This window comes from Sardina pilchardus, chromosome 2, assembly GCF_963854185.1.
Source record: "Sardina pilchardus chromosome 2, fSarPil1.1, whole genome shotgun sequence".
Lineage (NCBI taxonomy): Eukaryota > Metazoa > Chordata > Actinopteri > Clupeiformes > Clupeidae > Sardina > Sardina pilchardus.
Window position 1 is genome coordinate 27,272,554 of NC_084995.1, and position 11,414 is coordinate 27,283,967.

Genomic DNA, 11,414 nt, shown 5'->3' on the forward strand with positions numbered 1-11,414 from the left:
GCACCAGGAGGGAGATGGAGAGATGGAGAGACAGAGAGGTGGAGGGCTGAGAGCAGGGCGGAACCTGGAGCTTGGCTTACTCGTCCAGGACCACAGGAGGCTCTCCGTCTCCCTGCCTCCAGCCCGACCGCGGCACCGCCGGGGTCCGCGCGCAGATTGGAGGCCAGGCGAGGTGCTCCCTCGGTGGGCTGCAGAGGTGGAGCTGGATCCCCCCAGCTCTCCACCCATGTGGAGCGGTGAAGCAAGCAGAGATCAATACGGAGAGAGAGGCCTCCACCACACTGCTCCACTGTAGCCTCCAGCACTGAAGACCCCAAGACCTCCAGAGCACGCTGCTGCCAAACACACACACACACACACACACACACACACACACACACACCAACACACAAGACTGTAGAAGTGTGCACACACACAGAGAGAGACTTGAGAACACACATCTTACTCCCAAATCGGTCTTTGTGTAGTGTTGAAGACTTCGCCAAAGGCATTTTCTATGATCAGCTCTGTAACCATCCACATTTTGCAAAATTCATAATGCCTCCTGAAAATGCCTTTGTGTGCTGGCAAGTAGAAACTAACACACAAGAACAACACTCCAGAAATAAACTCCTCAAGTTCTCCCCGTGGGCACACCAAAGTGTTAAAGTTCACACTGAGGTTGAGCCCATTTGTGCGAGTTGCTGTACCGGACCACTCGTGTGTGAGTGTGTAGGCACGCCAAACCTCAAACCATCACCAAGAGTCCAGAAGTCCACCCAGAGCATCGCCTGCCCAGAGTAGAGCCCAAGAGGAGCACTCGATACTGACCAGGCGGAGGACAGGATGACGGACAGAAGCTCTTACAGTCTGAGGTAAGGAAAGGGCAACGCCTCCACACAACAGTAACAGTAGATCATGTCATCGGTCAGTGGAAAAGCCCAACCGATCTCCGGCGCCAGGACAGATGCAGGGTGGACATTTGTCATGTACTGTACCTCCTCCATGAAACAAAAGCACTACTTTGCATCTGAGACACCTGCTTTGTTACAGTATGAGATGTAGCCCGAGTGATGCTACGAGGCTATTCGCCATCTGTCCTTTGTACCTCGCCATGTTGTATGGGCAGGACAGAGGACACACAGGAGACAGCTTGTGCCCCTACACTCGGGGCTCAATACGGCACAACACAGGGCATCTGTGCCCGTGCGAAGGGCGGAGCTGCAGTGGTGAGACAGTAGACAATAGAGCACCAGCTAGCATTTGGCGCCATGTTTAATAATGATCACTGATGAGAGAATAGCCATAGACTGACCACATCCAATACCTTAATACCATCCACAAGTCAAACCAAGCATTCCTCTGTGGTACATACTGTACACATGAGCAGAAACAAATAAGATACACGGTGTTGTCAGGGACTCTGTACTTTACTGAGTCTTTAGTTTGTAACTCAAGCTAATGGGCTGGCATGCTAGCACTAGCCGGGTGCTTGGCAGCTGTTGGGCACATAGTGCCATGGCAACTGCTAAAATGGCTGCCCCGGCGATCCCTGCCTGTTTCCCTCCAAAAGATGGCGGCGTCCCGCCTCCTGTGTTCGCTTGCCATCTGTGCAGCTGTTGACGCCATGCAAATCAGCACTAATTGCATTTGCATATGCATTGATTTAGCTGGTTTGTGGTTGGAGATGGGGCGGACGGGCGGGGGGCATCATTCATGGACACAGCGTCCACATGCAAATCACATGGCAGCGGATAAAAAAGGGAGACAGTCTCTTTGGTGGCTCTTCCTGTCCTCTTTCTCCCTCCTTTCTCCTCTATATGTCCAGTGCTCAGTAGGAACAGTGTTTCACTGGCATCTGCAGGTCTAAGGCAGGAGGGGTAATGAGGACGCTTTTCCTGTCGAGTTAATGGTGCCATATGCATGCGTGTGTGTGTGTGTGTGTGTGTGTGCGGGCGTGTGTGTGTCTGTGTATGTGTGTTGTGTGTTTGTGTGTATGCGTGCGCGACGCGTGTATGTTGACCTTAGATGTTAAATGCAGCAGTTGTTCATGTAAACCCAGCTGCATGTGTGTGTGTAGAGATGGAGCCCCATCTGCATGTGTGTGTTCAGAAGTGGGGCAGTCCGCGTATAAATAGCTCATCCTTCTGCTGTGTGCTTTCAGCTCAGCGCATATGTGCCCGGTTCATCTGTGTGTTCGCCTGCTCAGATAGCATGTAACTCTGTGTGTGTGTGTGTGTGTGTGTGTGTGTGAGCGAGCGAGAGAGAGAGAGACTATGTATGGGTGTGTTGTGGGTACAGGTGTTTGCATTTGCATTTGCTGTTGATTTGGCATAATCATTGTGTGCCCAGATGTTACTGAGCTTGTCTCAGTCTTTATGGGGAGAGGGATTTGAGTGTGTTAATGATGGAGAAATGAACATCCTCTCAAGCAGGTTTATGTTTGCTGTGCTGCAGCACAATCTCCATCGTCTCTCTGTAAGCTCAGTGTGTATTTTCCACAGACACAGTTGTGTTTTTTTCAAAAATCTAAATTTAAAAGATTTAACAGCACAAAACAAACAATGGCTTTACCTTCCTCTCTCTCTCTGTATGTGTGTGTGTGTGTGTGTGTGTGTGTGTGTGTGTGTGTGTGTGTGTGTGTGTGTGTGTGTGTGTGTGTGTGTGTGTGTGTGTGTGTGTGTGTGTGTGTGTGTGTGTGTGTGTGTGTGTGTGTGTGTGTGTGTGTGTGTGTGTGTGTGTGCGTGCGTGTGTGTGTGTGCGTGCACGTGTGTACCATCAGCTGATCTATCTCTATCTATTCCAGGGTTTTTTTTAGCACACAACAGTCAATTAAGACAAGAATATACAGTATGATTTATTTGAAAACCTGCCTTTTAGCTGTATGAATAGGACATGTTTAGAAGTTCTACACGTGATTGTATCTACTGAATGGTAGATGGTACAGCAAAACTGGCGTTATGGTCTATATACTGGACGTGGAAAATGCAAACATAACCAAATAATGCTTGCCACCATGTCAAAAGAAATCAATCTGCTGCAATACGGTTCTATCTGTGTGAAATAGCACACAGCACACATTGGAATTGAAATGTGTGTGTGTGTGTGTGTGTGTGTGCGTGTGTGTGTGTGTGTGTGTGTGTGTGTGTGTGTAAGAGAAAAAGAGGAGGTAAAAGCACTGAACGCTTTGGTTCTTAAGATGCGGGGGGCAGGAGATGGGTCGGGGGGGGGGGGGGGGGGGTGTCCAGGACTGAAGCCATTAAAGTTGGGTGGGTTTGAGCGGGAGGGGTGGATCTGGGGATATCAGGCAATGAATTGTGTCTGGCTGCGTATGTGTCCATGTGTGGCTGGGTGCCATTTGCATATTTTGTCTGGACGAGTTGGGGAGAGTGTGTGTGTGTGTGGGGGGGGGGGTGGCCCCATATGTCCATGCATCATTTTAAACAGATGCATTGTCACGGTGACTCGTAAGCCTAACCAGTGATAGTGGAGAGAGACAAAAAAGCGTGGGAGCCAAAAACTGTAATCAACGGGCGATTTAGCATTCACGGCTGGGTAGCGAATCGCTCTGATTTATGCGCAGGCAAACAGCGGGGCAGCCTCTCTCTCATGCGTGTGTGCCCACTGTGTGCCCCAGCAGTAGCCTGGTTATGTGACACCTCGCCATGCATCTCTCCTGTACACAAAGGAAATATGGAGGCGGCACACAGCCAATCAGCTCAAGGCATGGGCCACTCTTAGCCAATCACTTTTCAGCAGGAAGAAGAAGCAGACGCTGAGGAAACTAAGAATCATTTGTCACAGACAACAGTCACACTGTATCGTCAATGTTAGTTCAGGAGTGGATGGATGTATTTGTGTGTGTGTGTGTGTGTGTATGTGTTTGGGTGGGGGGCATGGATGTATTGGTGAATGACTGAACCGCCGTGCTTTTTTTTAAAACATTTTTTTTTTTTAAAGGCGATGCAGTTGTTCAGGGTTCAGCGGCTAGACACACACATGTGTACTCTTAAATCACCAGTGGGGCGGGGGGGAGAGGGGGGGGGGGGGTTCTGATGGAGACCTGAATCACATGCACATATGACAATGGAGTTTGTGGACATGGAGACAATCCCCCCCCCCCTCCCCAGACCAGCGAGCTCTATATAACTTTGTGATACATTAGGTGATATACTGTAGCTGTTGAAATATTCAATCAAATGAAGGAAATGAACATGTTTGCTATTATCAAATCCTATGCCATGAAATCATGACATTTTATAAAGTAGTTCTATAAAATCAATAAAGTGTCTATCTATCTATCATCTATCTATCAATACCACAATACTATCAAAAACCATGATATACAACCTTGATTAGACAGAATTTTTTTTTTAATTTTCAAGACATCAACAGATAGACCTCACTGAGTTTACTGCAACGTGTATCTACCTCCTTGAATAGCCTCATTCAAAGCCATGTGTACATATACAAATACTAAGAGACTAAGAGACAGCCCCTCACACACACACACACACACACACACACACACACACACACACACACACAGGACTGTCTTGAACGTGAACTCGTGTGAACTCCCCAGAGCTGGTCTGACTGATGGCAGGGTATCCCAGACAGCCATCTGACCCACAGACACAAAGCAGGCGGAGAGGAGAGTAGAGGAGAGGAGAGGCCCCTCACTGCAGTGTGTGAACGTCCCGCCCGCCGCCCGCCGCCCGCCACGGCTGCAGCTTGAGCAGCACTCCCCAGCTCCAGAGCACTCGGCCCAGGCTGCAGCTGGGGCCGGCTGACGTGGGGGACGGGTGGAGTGGGGGTGGGGTGGGGTGCTCTGTCGTGGAGCGTGGGAACACCCCAAAAATGTGCCCTGCAGCCGGGCAGCGGCGAGACGGCTAAAGGGCTCATAATGCCTCTGCAGCAGGTGAAGAAGGACCCCAGAGGTCAAGGTCAAAGGAGGGGTGAGGGATGGGGGGGTGGGGGGGGTCTGGTTGTCTGAGAAACAAATGCAAATACGTGGTTGCCATGTGATAATGAACCTGCGTGGCTACTTATTGTGTGCTGAAGTCCAGGCAGCCGTCTGGGTGGAAGAGAGTAGCGAGGACGTTTAGGGCCGACTGCAGTCCACCCCTCACCCACCCAGCCCACACCACACGTCTGATGGGGCCATGCAGGCTGCCACAGAGTAGGGCCTCCTCCTTTATTGGACATGGCAGCGCTGGTGGTGCTGAGGTGTCAAGATGACATTACCCCAACACTTTTTTTGTCTTAAGGAAGACGGCTTCCTGATTGACACTTCACTTTTTGTTCTGACTCCATCTCAGTGTTTGTGTGTGTGTGTGTGTGTGTGTGTGTGTGTGAGAGAGAGAGGGAGAGAGAGAACTGTCTTTTTTAGTGATTATCTCTCTGTTTGACTGCTGTGTTGTGTTGTACAGCACTGATGAAAATCAGCTGGAGAAGATCAGCTGGCAACAAAATTAGGACTGTTTGTGTGGTAAACAGCTTTAGTGTTTCTGTGTTTGTGTGTGTGTGTGTGTGTGTGTGTCTCTGTGTGTGTGTGTGTGTGTGTGTGTGTGTGTGTGTGTGTGTGTGTGCACGGGTGCCTGCGCGCATAGCAGAGCAGAAATAGCTGTTGTTTTGTAGCGCTCCCCAGTAGTCTTTTGTTCCTGTACATCAGTGAGCAGAGGAGGCCAATCATGGGTTTATTTTAAATCCAACTCTGGGCTCCTTTCATGGGCTATTTTAAAACTCCAGCTGTCAGGAGTCAGGACTGATTGAGCTCCTTATCCGCAAAATCTACATCTTGTTGATTTTTCTCAGACTTTTATAGCGACAGAAAACAAACATGGCCATTAATTAAAGGTGACGTATGCACTCTTAATGCCGAGGAGAAGGACACAAGTGTTCATTTTGTCAAGCTGTTTCCTGGCACTTATACTACTGGTGCTTTTTCTTTATTTTAGATAAAATACAGAAAATCTGAAACATGAGTTATGTTTGAGTCCGATCATGAGAACGAAGCGCTGGGTGATCGTTTCTCTCCCGACACAAAAAGCGGATAAAGATTTGTGTTCCTTTGTTGTGGAGCATGTGTGGTTTGGAGCAGCACCTCTCTCCTCGAGCCCCTTTAAGAGGCGTACGCATTACCTCACCCAGAGAGGATGCGCTAGAATGGCTGAAAAGGTACACCCCGTCACAGGGGTGCACTCCTTTATACTGTGCTGTTTCAGCTTCATTTGCTTAGCAGAAAGAGACACCCCCCCCTCCACACATCACTTCAATAGACTTGTCCACCCCTTCTCATGGTGAATATGGTACCTCTCTCACTCGCTCTCTCTCTCTCTCTCTCTCTCTCTCTCTCTCTCTCTCTCAAGCCTAATCGTGTCAGCCTATGCTGAAATAAAGCTTAGTAGCACTACTTTTGTGAGTCTCACTCTGTCTTGGTCTCTCTCTCTCTCTCTCTCTTTTTTTCTTTCTTCTCTGTCTCTCACGCTCCCCTCCTCTCCTCCTCATTCCTCCACTCAGATGAAACTGTCCGTCCGAATGGTGCTTGAGACTCTGTTGCCGTGTCAACAAAATGTCTGCTCAGCTGGAGTTCTGTGGCCCCCGCTGAGTCCAGCCTCCTCCCTCCTGTCACTTTGTCCATCTCTCTCTTTTCTTCGCTTTCTCTCACTTTTTTATTTGAACCTTTTTTGTGTTGTCATTCACATATCCGTGCGCACACACACACACACACACACACACACACACACACACACACAGAGGGAGAGAGAGAGAGAGAGAGAGAAAGAGAGTGTTTACATTTGATTCCCAGCATTTGTGTTTGTGTTTGTGTGTGTACACATTTGAGCTGAAGTAGATTACAAACATATTTGCCAGTGAGGGCCAGATTAGTGTTGTAAAACACTCTTCATTGTATTTTACGTAAACATAAGACACTTTGATTCTCTAAGGACAAAATTCAGATTATTTCTGTGTGTGTGTGTGTGTGTGTGTGTGGGAGAGATAGATAGGGAAAGAGAGAGTATGTGGAAAGAGGTTCCTGATACTGAGTTATAAACTGCCCTCATTATAGAGAGTGTCCTCATTCTAGTCTCCTATGGGAGTTTTCTCTATCTTTTTGCCCTCATCTCTCTCTCTCTCTCTCTCTCTCTCTCTCTCTCTCTCTCTCTCTCTCTCATAGTTATGCAACATCTTTAATAAATGAGTTAGCAATCCAATCCAAAAGCTGATTTCCAGATACCGAATTAGATCATCTGTGAAATGTGGTGTTAAATGTAATGTTTCAAACTACACCGATGGGTATCTCTGCTCTGTTTGTTCTACACATAGAACAGTGTGTGTGTGTGTGTGTGTGTGTGTGTGTGTGTGTGTGTGTGTGTGTGTGTGTGTGTGTGTGTGTGTGTGTGTGTGTGTGTGTGTGTGTGTGTGTGTGTGTGTGTGTGTGTGTGTGTGTGTGTGTGTGTGTGTGTGCGCGTCCGGCTTAGTGAGGTGTCTCAGTTGCGGTTGGTTGTCTTTGTACAGTATCTTTGGAGCATGGAGCCTCTCACTAAAATGTCTGCTCAGCAGGAACTCAGGAGGCTCTCTCTCTCTCTCTCTCTCTCTCTCTCTCTCTCTTTCTCTCTTTCTCTCTCTCTCTCTCTCATCCTTATTGCCACTCTTACTTTTTTCTCCTGTACAGTATGCATGTATCTCTATATGGAAATGTGTCCACATTAAGTTGGCTTTAGGGTTTGGAGCCGTACATGAGTCCTCCATACAGGGGGCTGTCTGTCAGGCAGCATGTGACCCTTCACCCCGCTTCGCTCTTTCCCACTGGCTCCCATTGGCTACGGCAGTGGCTGCGCCTCATGCCATTGGCCCACTGGTGTCTGGGGCCACCCATTCACTGCAGCTCTCACACAATCGCTTAATTCATGTAAGGTGTGATCCAATGACATGTATTCTGAATGAGGCCCACAGCTTTGTTGCACAGACACAATATCCACTGAGGCAAAAAGACACAGAAAGAAAGAACTTGTCCCCATAAAAATGTCTGTGTGTGTGTGTGTGCGTGTGTGCGTGTGTGTGTGTGTGTGTGTGTGTGTGTGTGTGTGTGTGTGTGTGTTTTAATCATTCTGTCCAGCACTGTGCTTGGACTTGGAAATTAACTAAATATGCCGTAGCCTACCAAGTTCACGTTCATGGCCAAAATATCTTCATTTCAAATTGAATATATTCAATTTTCTTTTTCCCTGGGCTTTTCTCACGGCTTTTCCTTTGCTGGGGTGTGTGTGGTCTATGTTCTAGTGGATGGGGGAACCCCCAGTCTGTCACTAGTTCTTATGATCCAACAGTGCACTGGTCTGGAGAACCTTCCAGATTTCCTCAACACTCTACCCTGTCCTCAGACACCCTCAGACGTTCCCCATACCCTCCTCACCCATCCAGACACCCCAACAACCCCCACCCCAAACTCAGCTACCCCCCAGTCTCTCCCTCTGTCCCTTCCAGACTAATTCAACCCCCCCCCACACACACACACACACGCACACTAACACACAGTCAACCCAGACACACTCCTACTCCCTCCTCTTAATACTGAATACATTATCTTAATGATACACGCCTGCAGCAGTGTGTGAATAGGCTGTGTCTGACCTGCTGTCTTGTCTACGACAGGGAGACCTCTACAGTTAAAACCTAGACACCCTAATCACACACACATTATGGGTCTTCAAATCATTTGGAAAACACTAGGAAAGCTCTCTGAAGTTAAAGCTTCAATACATTTGACACATTGCAGAGTGTAGAATTTAATGTTCAACGACAATGGCCTTGAAGTATAATAGTCTTCATCTGGCAGACAATATGAAGGTAAAAAAATATATTTATGAAACAAATTGTCTGGCTTCAAAATGACTAATGGCAAAATGTCTAAATTGTTTCTCTGTTACACTGAAAAGGATGTGATTTATCTGGAGAAAACAGAGTCACATTTTACAAATGAAAAGAAGTAGGCTATATCTGCTTCTGAACAATTGTCATTGCTATCAGGCAGTGAGGAAGCTGAATGTGGCGTTCTGGTGTTCTGGGTTAGCATGTGAGTGGTCAAGTCATCACACAACCCAACACAGCCTTAGAGCTGTACCAGCGTTTGCCAAACACAAGCCATGAATATTAGAATAGACCTTATGCCAAACTCAGCGTGTCTGGCCTCGTGTCTGGCTCTGTGTGTGTGTGTGTGTGCGTGTGTATGTGTGTGTGTGTGTGTGTGTGTGTGTGTGCATCTTTATTGTCCCTGAGGTGATGTTAATAGGGTCCCATAGGATTTGCTTTCCTCTCCGGCACACTCACACCAACCGGAACAAGGGGTCACTGAGAGGACCCAGATTCTCTCTCTCTCTCTCTCTCTCTCTCTCTCTCTCTGTGTGTGTGTGTGTGTGCGTGTGTTTGCACTTGCATGTATGTCTGGACATAGACTGTGAGGTCATCGCTGGGCATCTAGCGTATGTTTGCAAGAGAAAAAGAGCTAGAAAGAGAGAAAGAAAGTTATTCTGTCTGTGTTTGCTAACCTGTTTAAGACACATTGATAATCTCTTTGGTCTTACTTTATCTCTCTCTCTCTCTCTCTCTCTCTCTGTGTGTGTGTGTGTGTGTGTGTGTGTGTGTGTGTGTGTGTGTGTGTGTGTGAGTGTGTGTGTGTGTGAGAGAGAGAGACAGAGAGAGAGAGAGACTGCATCTGAGTGTGTGTGTGTGTGTGTGTGTGTGTGTGTGTGTGTGTGTGTGTTTCAGTTCTGTTCTATCTTTTTAACAACCCATTAAAAAAACTTGTGATTGCTGATTTCCTAATATTACAATGGACTGCACTTGCACAAAAGAATTGGCCACATTACACCCAATGCTACATGGATTTATTGTCCCCAAAACTGTACATTCTCTACAGCCATTCTTTAAATTAAAATGATCACCTCGTCGGCCGTTATCCCTTACATATCATCACGAAATGACAAGTTGAACACACTGACAGACAAAATGACCCAGTGAAAACCTCTGCATCCAGAAGGCATCTCTTCATGCTTCTGTCTTGATACTCTTTAATGTAAATGATAGAGAAGAAGTGTCTTTCATAATCCCTTCTCAATTAAGACCACATTCTGTCCTGACTTCTAATATAAGTCCTGATATGCACGAGTGCTGTTGATTGAAATCACACTGTGAGCTACATGAGTTGCTTACATAAAATTAAATATATTTAGCCTTTCCAAGATTTTCTGAAGTACTTTTCGATAATAGCACTAGAGGACCGCTTGAGAATTGTAAAGATGTGACACATATGCCAATTTATTTTTTAAAATTCACATTTCTTATTTGGATTGTTTTTGCCTGTTTATTTCAGGTTGCTGAGAGAGTGCAGGTGGCACTAGAGATTCCCAGAGGAATATGTCCAGTCTGAGAGGTGTCTGCCTGGGCCTGCTTTACAGCAAACTACCACAGAAAAAATGCACTAATTCCATCAAACAACCATCTCAGCACTGCAACAAAAATGGTGGATTCCAACTGCTTACATGAAGAAGTCCAGACATGTACAAAAACACGCCTCTGTGTAGGCCTACTGAACTCCTACCTGGCAATCTGTGTATTGGCCTCAAACGTCTCTGGATACATTAAAGAATCTGCTAGGTGTGAACAGTTTCTCCACTTTCCTCTAAATCTAAATCCTGTACTGGATATGAACTGGCTGGTTTGTTGCTGAGGTGATCATCATCTGCTGAAGGGGAGATGGGTAAGTAAAGGTAAGTAAATTATATACTACATCTGTCATGAAATAAGAAACCATCAGGTAATCAGTAAAGCAAAAAAATTCACAACGTGTATTGATTTAAACATATCATAGCAAAACATATAATATCCCAGAATCAACATATTAGTCTTCTTGTTATTAGAATGTGGGTCCAAAATAATCAGACATTTGACCCCAATTTTAAATGCTGTGAACCTACAGACCTGGTAGGCTATATAAGACAGAAAAACACCACCTCATTTTACAGCATTTTATTGCCATCATTGGTTTAGTCTTAACTTTTTCTTTGCATGTTTTAAAAATTGTTTAATTGTTTTCTTCATTCACACTGAACTATATTTAAAATGTGTCTGTTTTTGAAGTGGTATATCTGTGCTATTTTTTTTCAATAAAGTGACCGAAAATGGAATCTGAATCAGATTGTTTCTTGATATGGTGGGGAAAAATGCTTTGTAATTATTTAGAGAGAGAGAGAGAGAGAGAGAGAGAGAGAGAGAGAGTACATACTGTATGTGTGTGTGAAGGAGATGTGCAGTGGGCCATGCATTCTTGCCAGTGCCAAGTTCCACCCATAGACGCAGTGCACGCCACTGCTGTGATAAGTTTGGCATGTATAATCTCATTAGTCTGCAACTGTTCGTCCAACAAATGCTGT

The 11,414-nt window shown here is 46.3% G+C and overlaps 1 long non-coding RNA gene across 1 annotated transcript in view; it reads left to right on the forward strand.

The window, feature by feature from the left end:
- The window catches only part of LOC134068213 (uncharacterized), a 23,643-nt gene extending 12,475 nt beyond the window's left edge, over positions 1-11,168 (forward strand). The window contains exons 3-4 of the long non-coding RNA XR_009936618.1: positions 1-854; positions 10,355-11,168. The exon at positions 1-854 is cut by the window's left edge and continues 51 nt beyond it. This is a non-coding gene — a long non-coding RNA (uncharacterized LOC134068213). The remainder of the gene's footprint in view (positions 855-10,354) is intronic.
- Positions 11,169-11,414: the final 246 nt, after the last annotated feature.